We start from the raw sequence: 14,472 nt of genomic DNA, 5'->3' as shown, positions 1-14,472 counted from the left end.
CTTGAGAGTCCCTTGGACTGCAAGGAGATCCAACCAGTCCATTCTAAAGATCAGCCCTGGGATTTCTTTGGAAGGAATGATGCTAAAGCTGAAACTCCAGTACTTTGGCCACCTCATGCGAAGAGTTGACTCACTGGAAAAGACTCTGATGCTGGGAGGGATTGGGGGCAAGAGGAGAAGGGGACGACAGAGGATGAGATGGCTGGATGGCATCACTGACTCGATGGACGTGAGTCTGAGTGAACTCCGGGAGTTGGTGATGGACAGGGAGGCCTGGCGTGCTGCGATTCATGGGGTCGCAAAGAGTAGGACACGACTGAGCGACTGATCTGATCTGAGGGCTGGGGTGGGCTGGTGAGGAACTGGGCTCAACTGGGAGGCTAGGAAGGCTGATCTACTTTGGGGGTGGCAGGTTTAGGCTTCTAGACTTCCAGACAAACCAGGAAGGCAGAATATCAAGTAGCACATGTTCTTTCCCTTCCACATATGGCTCCCCAGCCCTCCTTATCTTGGCAGGGGTCTCCATGTCTCGCATAGCTCAGCCAAAGCAACTCCTCATCAAGGTGAGTCTGTGATCTGTGGCAAGAATTCATATTCAAACCCCATAAACCCGTAAATTGATGATTCTGGAGGTTTTCCTGTCACAACACTGTGCGATAAAATCCTTAAGCATCACACAGTCTCTCCCATGACCTGTTATAATGAAGAATACAGTTTGTATGAATATTTGAAGACCTCAGATAATCCCCAAGCTTAATTTTAAGTTAGAAGCTTTTTAAGTTTTCAGCTTTCTGTTTCACAAAACAGTGTTCTTTCAGCCAGTTCTTCCTTTAGCCCTTCCTTTACAAAACGGGATGGAGGCAAAATGGTACACACAAATATATGCCCTGTTTCTTATCTCAAAGTATCATGGAAAAGTTGGATGTAAATTGTGCATTTTAAATGTACCCCCAAGAGAGGGAACTTTCAGTTAAAATGATCCTGTGGTAAAGGAAAGAGTCCTTTGATTTTACAGTATTTGTGTTCTAATTTAGCAGCCTAAAATGTTTTGATTTTCACAAATCATAGTTACCTTCGGTAGACATTATTAATGGAAAAATGGCTTCCCAGATGGCGCAGTGGTAAATAATCTGCATGCCAATGCAGGAGATGCAAGAGATGAGGGATAGATCCCTGGGCTGGTAAGATCCCAAGGAGAAAAAGTAAAAGTCTTTCAGTCATGTCCGACTCTGCGAGTCCATGGACTGTAGCCTGCCAGGCTCCTTTGTCCATGGGATTCTCCAGGCCAGTATCCTGGAGTGAGTAGCAGTTCCCTTCTCCAGGGGATCTTCCCACCCAAGGATTAAACCCAGGTCTTCCACATTGCAGGCAGATTCTCTACCTTCTCAGTCACCAGGAAAGTCCAAGATCCCGAGGAGAAGGGAATGGTAACCCACCCCAGTATCTTTGCCTGGAAAATTCAGTGGACAAGGAAGCCTGACGGTCTGCAGTCCATGGGGTCGCAAAGAGTTAGACACGACTGAGTATGGCAGGGCACTAGACATTATTAATGGGAAAATACAAACTATTAAGCACCCACTAAGTGCCAGGTAATATGCTGTACATGGCACACTCAGTGAGAATGAGGTGTGTTGATGTCTTAGCTTCCCAAGAAGTATTTGTAGCCTGACACCAACATTAAGGACTAGTATACTTCTAACACGGAAAAGCAAACTCCAGTATTCAGCATGGTTGTGGAACAGTAAACGTGCGCTGCTTAAGACAGAACAATGAATCACGTTTCATTTCCCTGCCCGAACAAGAGAAGTGACTCTTTGTCCTGCCTTTCCTTCAAACTCAGCAGATGCTGGCTCCCCCACCCCCTTACCAAAGATAAAGCATTCTTTGTGTGCTGTGCCCCCAGCTTCCCTGTCTATTGGATGGCAGCTTCTGTATGCAGATGCTGAAAAATCTTTCTGGGAGTATTTACATAGTAGTTGTCTCTTGAGCACATGTTTATTTTTAGTGGTAAATTATCAGAGCTTGTGAGGCTGAAACCTCAGCTACTTTTTCCATGTGTTTTCAGTAGCCGAATTCCAGACCAGTGCACCACACACTGCCTATCAGCCATGATGATGATTTCCAGACCTCACCCTCCCATCCTGCCAGGTAATTTAAATTGATTAATGACTTACCAATTTAACAATGATCCGAGAGGGCCCATAAAATGCTTATTTTCAGATTGTTCATAGTTGGAAGTCTATTTACTCATCACAAGGAGGAATGAGCTAAGATATTTCTGTTTGTGGAGGTAGAAACCTTAGATCAGTGATCTCAATTCATTGCTCAGCATCTGCAGGGAGTCAGACAAAGAAAAAGGGTCAAGTCCCAAGACCTGATGGCAAATCGTTCAAATTGCTAATAGGGAGGAGAAGGCTGCCTTGGTTGCGTAGGATCAAGATGCTGCTTTCAGTAACATCCTTGATATTGAAGGAGACTGGCAGGGATTGCACCAGATCTTTTTGGAAGAGACCTGGAAACACAGTGAACTGGTATTCAAGAGAGCTGTACTTCTGGGAACAGCAAATGAAAAGCGGAGCAGATGTACCAGGCTCTCTACTTTGCACCACGTAACTCTCAAGAGATTAAAGGCTGCAGCTCCACTAACTACAGGGTTTAAGGATAGTATAGATTTTCTTTTTCTTTTTTAAGTTAGGACTCTTGGGTCCAAGCAACAGATACTCAATCTAACTTCTTATACTTTCAACCTAACTACTCATGCTGCTTCTTGAACTTGCAGCTACATCAAACAAACAAACCCTGAAAAAATGAGTACATACAAAATGTTTTGCTTATGTCTGTGTGTGTTTCATACGACTGAAAGTTTAAGAAATATATCCAAGAGTTCAAATGATGTCATCAGGGTCCTGTTACTCTCCAAGTTTTGGCACTGTTTGTCTCTGCCTGGCTTTATTCCACTTGTACACTCGTTCCATATTGTGGGCAGTTTTGGTCTGTGGTTAGAAATCACAGTGTAAACAAAATAGCTTCTACTTCCATGTATCAATGCCCCACATGGATTCTGATTGGCTCTACTTGGAACACAGGCACATCTCTGGACCTATCACAATGCCTTGAAGAACATGATTGGATGATTTGAGGAGTCATGTGCCTATTCTTATGGCCAATAGGGGCAGGGCTGTGTTGTGATTAATAGCTCCATTGGGGTCTCACCATGTATGAAAGGGGTAGATTCTTCAAGGAAGGGATGAAGATAAATTTTTTTAAATGTCCACTATAACATATGAGTTATCCATAAAACTCTAATGGTCTCTCCTACCAACTCATGCTTTTCCTCTGCCCTTCAAGGCATTCCTTGATGTATGCTGCTGCTGCTGCTAAGTCGCTTCAGTTGTGTCCGACTCTGTGCGACCCCATAGATGGCAGCCCACCAGGCTCCCCCGTCCCTGGGATTCTCCAGGCAAGAACACTGGAGTGGGTTGCCATTTCCTTCTCCAATGCATGAAAAGTGAAAGTGAAAGTGAAGTCGTGTCCGACTCCTAGCGACCCCATGGACTGCGGCCTACCAGGCTCCTCCATCCATGGGATTTTCCAGGCAAGAGTACTGGAGTGGTGTGCCATTGCATAGTCCTTGTTAAATGTATCGATTTGGAATAGGTCCTAATAAGTCCTGTGCTATGTATTACTCTACAACTCAGGTTGTTGCTACTTTCATTAAACCTAATTCTTCTGTTAGGATAACATGCCATCCAGTGATGTTTGGTAGACCAAAATGGAGAGAAATAGTGGTAAAGAGTCCACCTACCAATGCAGGTAGAGACATGGGTTCAGTCCCTGAGTTAGGAAGATCCCCTGGAGGAAGGCATGGCAACACACTCCAGTGTTCTTGCCTGGAGAATCCCATGGACAGAGGAGCCTGACAGGCTGCAGCCCAGAGGGTCACACAGAGTTGGGCATGACTGAAGCGACTTAGCACTGGAACTTCTTGGGAAGTAAAACTTGATTTCACTTATCTTTGTTTTTTTCTATAACACTGAGCACAGTGTCTAGCACATGGGAACCCCAGATCATTGTTTTGAATTGAATAATGTAAGCAAACATGTTTTCTGTTTGTTTAATAGGAGAATCTACATCCTCTGAGAACTCTTAGTTCCCTCAAACTCTTCCAAACCAAAAACCTGATTTTTTTTCAAAAGAAGTCCTTTAACTAAAGACCTTGAGAGAACCCAAGCAGGTAACATATGAGGTCAGCATATTATGATAGCTGAATTTTGAGGATTAGACCTGGCTTTAAAATTTCCAGTGTCTTAGAGCATGGAGGTCTCTCAAAACATGGAGAAAAAGAACTATCATATGACCCAGCATAACACTTTTGGATATTTATTTGAAGAAAAGAAAATTTGAAATTTTGTGTGAAAAGATATGTGCCCCCTCATGTTCATTGCAGCACTATTTCTGATAATCAGCACATGGAAACAACCTAAATGTCCACAGATGAATGAAAGGATAGGAAAAAGCAGTATATACACAATAGAATGTAATTCAGCCGTAAAAAGGAGGGAAATCCTGTCATTTGTCACACCATGAATGGAGCTTAAGGGCATTATGCTAAGTGAAATAAGACAGAGGGAGAAATACTGTCTCATAGATATATTTTGAGAACAGTTTGGTGGTTCTTAAAGATGGAGAGTTGGCAGTGGTGAAATGGATAAAAGAGGTCAAAAGGTACAAATTTCCAGTTATAAGGTAAATACGTCCTAGGAATACAGTGTATAGCATGGTGACTATAGTTAATCATACCGTATTGCATATTTAAAAGTTGCTGAGGGAGTAGATCTTAAAAGTTCTCATCACAAGAAAAAATTTTTTCTATGTTTGGTGATGGATGTTAATTAGGTTTATTATTGTGATCATTTTGCAGTATATACAAATATCAAGTCATTATATCATATACCTGAAACTGATATAATATTATATGTCAATTATGCCTCAGTAAAAAAAAATTCCAATTTTAATAAAGTTTCCAGTGCTTTGGGCTATCTTGGGCAAGTAATTTAATCTTATGGATCCTCAGTTTTCCCTCATTGTTATCTTCAGTGAAAAGGTAATAATAATACCTATCTTACAGACTGATATGAGGAAAGCAGAAATAATATTTTATTAAATAAAAAAATCTTACACCTAACAACTAGACAGTTATTGTTGAAGGAACAGAGACAGGTACTGATAGATGGGCCAGGAAATGGAAGAAGTACCTAGGGTGGTAAGGGTTTGAATGGGAAAGTTGAAGGTTCAGAAGACAAACTTCATCCACTTACAACTTGCCCACAACAATGTATTTGTACTGTCGTGACTATAAAAGTTTGGAGAAGGCAATGGCAACCCACTCCAGTGTTCTTGCCTGGAGAATCCCAGGGGCAGGAGAGTCTGGTGGGCTGATGTCTATGGGGTCACACAGAGTCGGACACTACTGAAGTAACTTAGCAGCAGCAGACTATAAAAGTTAAAATCATTGGTGGAGAGGATGCCCATTAATTAATTTCCTCCCCATCTTGCATCTTTGGGGCCCAGCCTCTACAGTTCGATCACAATATTTTTATCACCATCTTGTGGCATCATAACAAAATTGCAGGGATAGCTATCAAAGTGAACAGCATCACCTGAAACTAGATGCCAAGAAACCTAATCCCAGAGGTGAGAACAGCTTTGAGGAGGCAATAGCATTCAGTCACATTTTTATTAAACACAAAGACACATTAATAAACTTCGCTAGACTATGAAAATTTCAGAGAAATAGCTTAACTGAAACCTTTATTTTTTAATGTGTTACTGAAATATAAAGTAACAGGAAAACCTCCCATTCCTAATGGCTTGTGTTGAATTAAGTAGTGTTATATTTGAGAAATGTTTACCTTTCTCCCAATGCAAATCTTTTTAAAGGTAAGCTAAACTCAACTTAAAAAAAAAAAAAAAACACCCAAGTTGGCCTGCTGCTAATGGTTTACATATTCCATTTATAAAAGGACTGGTTGGTGTAATGCTATATATTGATAGTTGATACGTCTGCTGTTATATATTGATTATTTCTGTATTGGCTCAACAGGAAATTATGGGTTGTATGGTTTTTTGTACACAATCATGCATTTTTTAGCATGAGCTGTATGATGCAAACGTGAAAACTTATACATTTCATAACTTTGAAAATATTTTGTGGTATGATTTTAAAAAGAATAAAATTTAAAATAATATGGAAAAAATCAGCCCGCATTAGAGTTCCATGGACCTGTACATGATACTAGGATTGGCTTAGTGCTGCTTCTAGCTCAGACTATCTGTATAGCTGTCTTTTCTCCCTTCCTACATATCTAAGAGATCTGTCTGGTTTCCTCTAGGGAAATAAGAAAGGCATAACTGAAGTAATGGCAGAGAAAAACTTCTAAGAGAGTTAACAAATCTTACAAAGTATTCCTTTGGCAAATGTCCTTGCTTGAAAATTCTTGTTGGTTCTTCCTCTGTGCCAGGTGAACTTCTCATAATCAACATGGCTAAAACTCGAGCTAATCTTTTCTTTGCCAAACCTGTCAATTCCTCATTAATCACTATGTGTTGATGGCAACATCTCCATCCAGTCCACCTGACTAGAAGCTTTGAATCACTTTTGACTTGTCCTTAGCCTTTATCTCTGTATCAAATTGATCACGTGTACTTCCCTAGTATAGGGAAGTATATGTCCAAATGGTTTCTTGGTTTCAATCTTTTTATTATCACTGTCATGTCATTGTCACTGTCTGAATTTAGACACTTAACTGCTTTTTGCTTTGACTTTGGTCAAGTGTCCTCTATGGCTTCCCTCTTTATTTCCCTGAATTCTTCTTTCTTATTTATTGTCCACAGAACAGCAAACTTTATATTTTTACAAAGCATAGACACAAGTACCTACTCCCCTGCCTAAACAACAAAAGACAGTCATCCAAGGTTTTTGTTGATAACTTTGGTCCATGAAAAATCTTATCAGTATTTAAGGACTGCATCAGGCAAAGAATTGAGAATCATTACAATAACATTGAAACAAAGTTTATGGGAAGGTGAAACTTAGTGAAGCAAGATCAGTACAGACAGTTTTTTAAAACTTAGCCCAGGAAACTATCCTTTATTACATTTAGAATTACGTCGAAACCCTGTTAAAATCACGACTTCTTATAGAGACATATTAATTTCTATTTGTACCTCAAAACAGAGATTTAAAAATATTAATTGGTAAAAAGCTAGGCAGACAATAGTATTAAAGGTTAAGTCATTTTTCTATTCAAAATTAATCAAGATTGCATTAAAGAGTGACAAAGATAATGAACTACCATTATGCTTGGTTAATTCCCACTGACCATGTATACTCTGAACAACAACGAAATAACACATATACTGTTTTAAAGTATTTGGAAGACTAAAAGAAAAAATTTAAATGCAGTAATATTTTTTCATAATTTTTAAAATTATGGTAGCAGAAGATGCTATGCAATATAAACAATAATTGGTTTATTTTTTGCCTTCTTATCATTAAAAACTGCTGTTAGATATACCCAAAGATTATAAGTAAGTGTATGTTAATTACCAGATAATAAAATAAACAATAGAGAATATGCCACCCACCCAAGAATAGGAGCATTAGCTATAATTTTTCCAAATTGATTTGCTCCTTTTCTGTATAGCCTCCATTTCTCCTGCAGAGGTAACCCTATCAAGACAGCTGTGATATGAAGAGTGGTTGGAGAAAGGGTGATAAGATGAGAGTTTGAAGCTAGATCATGCACCTACTTATTGGCAATGAGGTCCTCATCACTGAGGTGGGACAAGTAAGTATAATCTCTGGCCCAAGGTGACAATCCATGGTTAACATTCTCGTCAGAGGTGAACCGGGGATGATGTAATAGTTGGGTGTAGTTCACTAGCTGGTATGACATAACAGGCAGTTGAGAAGTATATGGGGAAATGGTAACCTTAAGGGCAATGAGATTGGATGGCTATTGCTACCCAATGTTGATGCCCTGGAAAAAGATGATGTAATGCTGTAAGAGATGAACAGGTAAATTAAAAGCTAGGTGTGAAAACAGAAGGCTTCTTGGGTAGCTTACAAAGGACTGTCATAAAAGAATCCAATTGGACATAGTTTTTGTAATGATTGGGTAGGTTGAAGGGACAGTTGAGGGAGATCATTCTACAAAGACTTACAGAGAAGTGTAATAGAACATGGCAGTCTTAGATGCAAAATAGATGGGCAGCTGACAAGGGTACTACTCAGTTCATACTGTCAGAAAACAAGAATTGGATAAATGACCAACAGCCTAAGGGTAGTAGCGATAAAAAGTCATAATCCTTTGCTTAATGTCTGAACCTTCACTGATTGTCAGCCTTAGAAACTGAAGACCAGGTCCCCAGGAGGAAGAACTAAGTATACCATGACAAGTACACCTGGGAATGACTACCCTGGAGCTTTCCCACAGGGATCCAAGGCCATTTACTCTGGTAACTCGGGGAAGGGAAGTACTCACATAGTCCCAGGACTATTGAAGAGGTGTCATCATGGCCTATTAGCATGGAGCACAGTAGGGCTAGGTAGTCAGTGAAGCCCTGGCCAATGTTAACTCACAGCGGGTCCCTTGGGTTCATGGGCACACCTGTTTCATAGTCATTTCTTTGGTCTTGGCTTCCCTTGAATCTCAGCTGGTAAAGAATCTGTCTGTAATTTGGGAGACCTGGGTTCGATTCCTAGGTTGGGAAGATCCTCTGGAGAAGGAAAAGGCTACCCACTCCAGTGTTCTGGCCTGGAGAATTCCATGGACTGTATAGTGCATGGGATCGCAAAGAATCAGACACAACAGAGCGACTTTCACTTCACTTCACTTCTTTGGTCTTGGAATGTGTAGTTAGAATTCTTATGCATGGCCATTATAATGATTTCCATATTGTATCTTTTTTCCTGAGAGGAAGGCAAAGTGGAGGCCTCTGAAACTCCTCTGGGAATGAGTCAGGATTGGTGTCACTTTGAAGTATCTAAAGCAACTTGGCAAACTTTCTTTTAAAGGGCCAGATGACAAAGATTTAAGACTTTGTGGGCTTAACAGTCTGTTAACTATTGAAAAGTGCTCCTGTAGCAAAAAGTAGCCACCGACAATATAATAAACAAATGGGCATGGCTATGTTTCCCCAGATGCAATTCACTTCTTCAGCCTCCTTGGAGGTCTGGGCTCACATAAGGTGTCTGAAGTTCCTTTTGTTGTTGGCACAGTGGGCCACGTCATTGGCCAACCAGTCTTAGGCAATACTGTCCCTTCCAGCTGCACCGGTTCCTGCTATTTCTCATCTCAGGTGATTTTAGGGAAAAGATTTCTGAACTCATCCCCTGTCTCTTGTGAAGCTGGTCATGTCTCAGTGTGCCTTCAAGAGAATTTAGTTGTTTTACAGCCAAAGAGTCCTTTGGAGCATCTAGTCAGCCATATTGATGGAAGTGATGATCTTTGTTTTAAAAATACAATAGAAAAGGACTTATTAAGCCAAATGTGTGAGAACTTGTTCTTATTCTATTCATATTTACATGCATGTATTAAGCATGACTCTAATAAGAGCTTTTTTAAGGTAACTATGTGCTTTAGATAAATATTTTTTGGAAAATATTTTCTTTTAAGTATGAAAAATTTGAAGTGTCTGCAAAAGGAGAGATTGTAGTAGAATGAGCCTTTATGTACTTTTTATCCAACAGCAACAATTTTCAATTCATGGCCATGCTAATTTCATTTGTCCTTTCCTCCTTTCTCTTGATAATTCTGAAGCAAATCCAGTTCAATTCAGTTCAATCGTTCAGTCATGTCCAACTCTTTGAGATCCCATGTACTGTAGCACGTCAGACCTCCCTGTCCATCACCAATTCCTGGAGTTTATTCAAATTCATGTCCATTGAGTCAGTGGTGCCATCCAACCATCTCATCCTCTGTCATCCCCTTCTCCTTCCACCTTCAATCTTTCCCAGCATCAGGGTCTTTTCCAGTGAGTCAGTTCTTCGCATTAGGTGGCCAAAGTATTGGAGTTTCAGCTTCAACATCAGTCCTTCCAATGAGTATTCAGGAATGATTTCTTTTAGGATGTACTGGCTGGATCTCCTTGCAGTCCAAGGGACTCCCTCTTGGAGTCTTCTCCAACACCACAGTTCAAAAGCATCAATTCTTCAGTGCTCAGCTTTCTTTATAGTCCAACTCTCAAACCTATACATGACTACTGGAAAAACCATAGCTTTGACTAGACGGACCTTTGTTGGCAAAGTAATGTCTCTGCTCTTGAATATGCTATCTAGGTTGGTCATAACTTTCCTTCCAAGGAGTAAGCGTTAATTTCATGGCTGTAATCACCATCTGCAGTGATTTTGGAGCCCAGAAAATCAAGTCTGACACTGTTTCCACTGTTTCTTCATCTATTTCCCATGAAGTGATGGGACCAGATGCCATGATCTTCATTTTCTGAATGTTGAGCTTTAAGCCAACTTTTTCACTCTCCTCTTTCACGTTCATCAAGAGGCCTTTTAGTTCCTCTTCACTTTCTGCCATAAGGGTGGTGTCATCTGCATATCTGAGGTTATTGATATTTCTCCCAGCAATCTTGATTCCAGCTTGTGCTTCTTCCAGTCCAGTGTTTCTCATGATGTACTCTGCATAGAAGTTAAATAAACAGGGTGACAATATACAGCCTTGATGTACTCCTTTTCCTATTTGGAACCAGTCTGTTGTTCCATGTCTAGTTCTAACTGTTGCTCCCTGACCTGCATACAGGTTTCTCAAGAGGCAGGTCAGGTGGTCTGGAATTCCCATGTCTTAAAGAATTTTTCAGTTTGTGGTGATCCACACAGTCAAATGCTTTGGCATAGTCAATAAAGCAGAAATATATGTTTTTCTGGAACTCTCTTGCTTTTTCCATGATCCAGCGGATGTTGGCAATTTGATCTCTGGTTCCTCTGCCTTTTCTAAATCCAGCTTGAACATTTGGAAGTTCACAGTTCATATACTGTTGAAGCCTGGCTTGGAGAATTTTGAACATTACTTTACTAGCATGTGAGATGAGTGCAATTGTGCAGTAGTTTGAGCATTCTTTAGCATTGCCTTTCTTTGGGATTGGGATGAAAACTGACCTTTTCCAGTCCTGTTGCCACTGCTGAGTTTTCCAAATGTGCTGGCATATTGAGTGCAGTTCACTTTCACAGCATCAGCTTTTAGGATTTGAAATAGCTCAACTGGAATTCCATCACCTCCACTAGCTTTGTTCATAGTGATGTTTCCTAAGGCCCTCTTGACTTCACATTGCAGGATGTCTGGCTCAAGGTGAGTGATCACACCATCATGATTATCTGGGTCATGAAGATCTTTTTTGTGTAGTTCTTCTGTGTATTCTTGCCACCTCTTCTTAATATCTTCTGCTTCTGTTAGGTCCATACCATTTCTGTCCTTTATCGAGCCCATCTTTGCATGAAATGTTCCCTTGGTATCTCTAATTTTCTTGAAGAGCTCTTTAGTCTTTCCTATTCTATTGTTTCCCTCTATTTCTTTGCACTGATCACTGAGGAAGGCTTTCTTATCTCTCCTTGCTATTCTTTGGATCTCTGCATTCAGATGGGTATAGCTTTCCCTTTCTCCTTTGCCTTTCACTTCTCTTCTATTCACAGCTATTTGTAAGGCCTCCTCAGACAACCATTTTGACTTTTGCATTTCTTTTCCTTGGGGATGGTCTTGATCACTGCCTCCTCTACAATGTCACAAACCTTCGTCCAAAGTTCTTCAGGCACTCTGTCTATCAGATCAAATCCCTTGAATCTATTTCTTACTTCCACTGTATAATCGTAAGGGATTTGATTTAGGTCATACCTGAATGATCTAGTGGTTTTCCCTACTTTCTTCAATTTAAGTCTGAATTTGGCAATAAGGAGTTCATGAACTGAGCCACAGTCAGCTCCCAGTCCTGTTTTTGCCGATTGTATAGAGCTTCTCCATCTTTGGCTGCAAAGAATATAATCAATCTGATTTCGGTGTTGACCATCTGGTGATGTCCATGTGTAGAGTCTTCTCTTGTGTTGTTGGAAGAGAGTGTTTGCTATGACCAGTGTGTTCTCTTGGCAAAACTCTGTTAGCCTTTGCCCTGCTTCATTCTGTACTCCAAGGCCAAATTTGCCTGTTACTCCAGGTGTTTCTTGACTTCCTACTTTTGCATTTCAGTCCCCCATAATGAAGGGGGCATCTTTTTTGGTGTCAATTCTAGAAGGTCTGGTAGGTCTTCATAGACCCATTCAACTTCAACTTCTTCAGCATTACCGTTCAGGGCACAGACTTGGATTACCATGGTATTGAATAGTTTGCCTTAAGACAACCTATAATTTTATCCATAAATATTTGAATAAATGTCTCTAAACAATAAAGACTATTTTTTCAAAAATATAACCACAAGAGCAGGGTCACATCTAAAGATCTGACAATGATTGCTTTATATTATCAAATGTAGTAGGGATAGTAACCCTTTTGATATCAAAATTTTTCCTACTTTGTCATTTGTCTTCATATTTTGCTTATAGTGTACTTTTGCCATTTAAGAGGTATTTTTATTATATATTGCCAAATATATCAATCTTTCCCCTACTGTTTTTGGATATTTGAATTCTGGTTAAGAACGTTTTCCACATTCCCAGATTTTAAATTCAGTCAGGCTTTTTTCTTCTAGTTATTATATGACTTTACTTTTTTACATTAAAAATTTTTTTTTTTTACCATTTTTATTTATTTATTTTGGCCACACAGCATAGCTTTTGGGATCTTGGTTCCCCAACCAGGGATTGAACTTGGGCCAATGCAGTGAAAAGGCCAAGTTCTAATCACTGGACTGCCCGGAAACCCCCTTTACTTTTTTACATTTAAGTCTCCAATATATTTGGATTTTATCCTGGTGTTGGCATGAGGATGGATCCAATTTTATATTATTTCTTGTAATTCTCTCATTATTCCAAACCATTGACTGAATCATACATTTTCCCCTCACTGATTTAAGATGTCAAGTTTATCATACGTTATAATCTCATATGCAATTGAGTCTATTTCTGCATTTTCTGTTCCTTTCCTTTGGCTTTTCCCTCTCTTCTTGTGCCAATGGCACACAATTTTAATTATAGAGGCCTGATAACATATTTTAACAACTGATTGAACTATGGTTCCCCTACAATTGATCCTTTTAAAAAGATTTCCCCTTGCTATTCTTGCTTGTTTTTCTTACCTGCTGCTGCTGCTGCTAAGTTGCTTCAGTCGTGTCCGACTCTGTGCGACCCCATAGACAGCAGCCCACCAGGCTCCTCTGTCCCTGGGATTCTCCAGGCAAGAACACTGCAGTGAGTTGCCATTTCCTTCTCCAATGCATGAAAGTGAAGTCAAAGTGAAGTCACTTAGTTGTGTCCAACTCTTTTCAACCCCATGGACTGCAGCCTACCAGGCTCCTTCGTCCATGGGATTTTCCAGGCAAGAGTACTGGAGTGGATTTTCTTACCTATAAACTTTAAAATCAGCTTAAAGCTCTCATTCTTAACAGATATGATTTTTACTAAAACAGAAGTATCTTGGTAGTTAAGTTATATTTAATATTTGCTTGCCTATATGTAAGTCAGTATTTCTCAATACACTGCACTGATAGTTACAAAAACTGTGCATTGCATAATATTGACGCCTTTATTTTGAGCAATTTCTGGTATTTGTCTTTGCACTCAGTTCAGTTCAGTTGCTCAGTCATGTTCGACTCTTTGTGACCCTATGGACCACAGCACGCCAGGCCTCCTAAGCTGGAGCATATATTAGCTGAAGCTGAAAGTAGCTTATTAGTGGCCTATATGCAAAATATCTGGTTTTCCTGGGTATTAGTAACTCTCATTTCACTAATATTTAAATAAATCCCTCCTTTTTGGAGATCCTGTGCTTTCAGAGGGATAACACAGTGCTGGTTACTTGTTCGTTGGCTTTTGCATGACAAATACACTTTCTCATTATATTGTTTATATTTATAAAGAACTTACCAGAAGCAAAGTACCATGCTGAGTGCTGTGCAAGGCATAAAGATGAGGTAAGACTGAAGAGTTTACCTTAGGAAAGAGTAGCTATGTACTTCAGTAATTATCCCACTAGACCCATAACCTAGTAGAGATGTGCAGATGAATGCTGTGGAAAAAGAAAAGAAATTCATTCCAGCTGCAGGACTGACTGAGCAACAAGTCAGTATGTCAGTCTTGTTTGTTATGAGAATTAATCAACTAAGAAACTTACCTATTGAGGAATCAGGGCAGAACTATCAGTTTGTCTAGTTGGTTTGCATGAAGAGAAATTAGTGCACATTTCCTTGTAAAACAGTCAATTCTTTCCTTCCATATTTACTTACTGTCATGTAGATATGCCCTAGAGAAGTGCATAT

General features: G+C 39.9%; 1 long non-coding RNA gene across 1 annotated transcript; it reads right to left on the bottom strand.

The window, feature by feature from the left end:
- Positions 1-363: 363 nt before the first annotated feature.
- On the bottom strand, positions 364-7,865 carry LOC133235689 (uncharacterized). The gene is made up of 3 exons (XR_009732626.1): positions 7,813-7,865; positions 2,175-2,332; positions 364-693 (listed from the first exon to the last, which is right to left on the bottom strand). It is a non-coding gene; the product is annotated as an uncharacterized LOC133235689 (long non-coding RNA).
- Between the last annotated feature and the right edge of the window lie 6,607 nt (positions 7,866-14,472).

This window comes from Bos javanicus, chromosome 2 (genome assembly GCF_032452875.1).
Source record: "Bos javanicus breed banteng chromosome 2, ARS-OSU_banteng_1.0, whole genome shotgun sequence".
NCBI lineage: Eukaryota > Metazoa > Chordata > Mammalia > Artiodactyla > Bovidae > Bos > Bos javanicus.
This window is presented reverse-complemented; position numbering and strand designations above follow the sequence as displayed.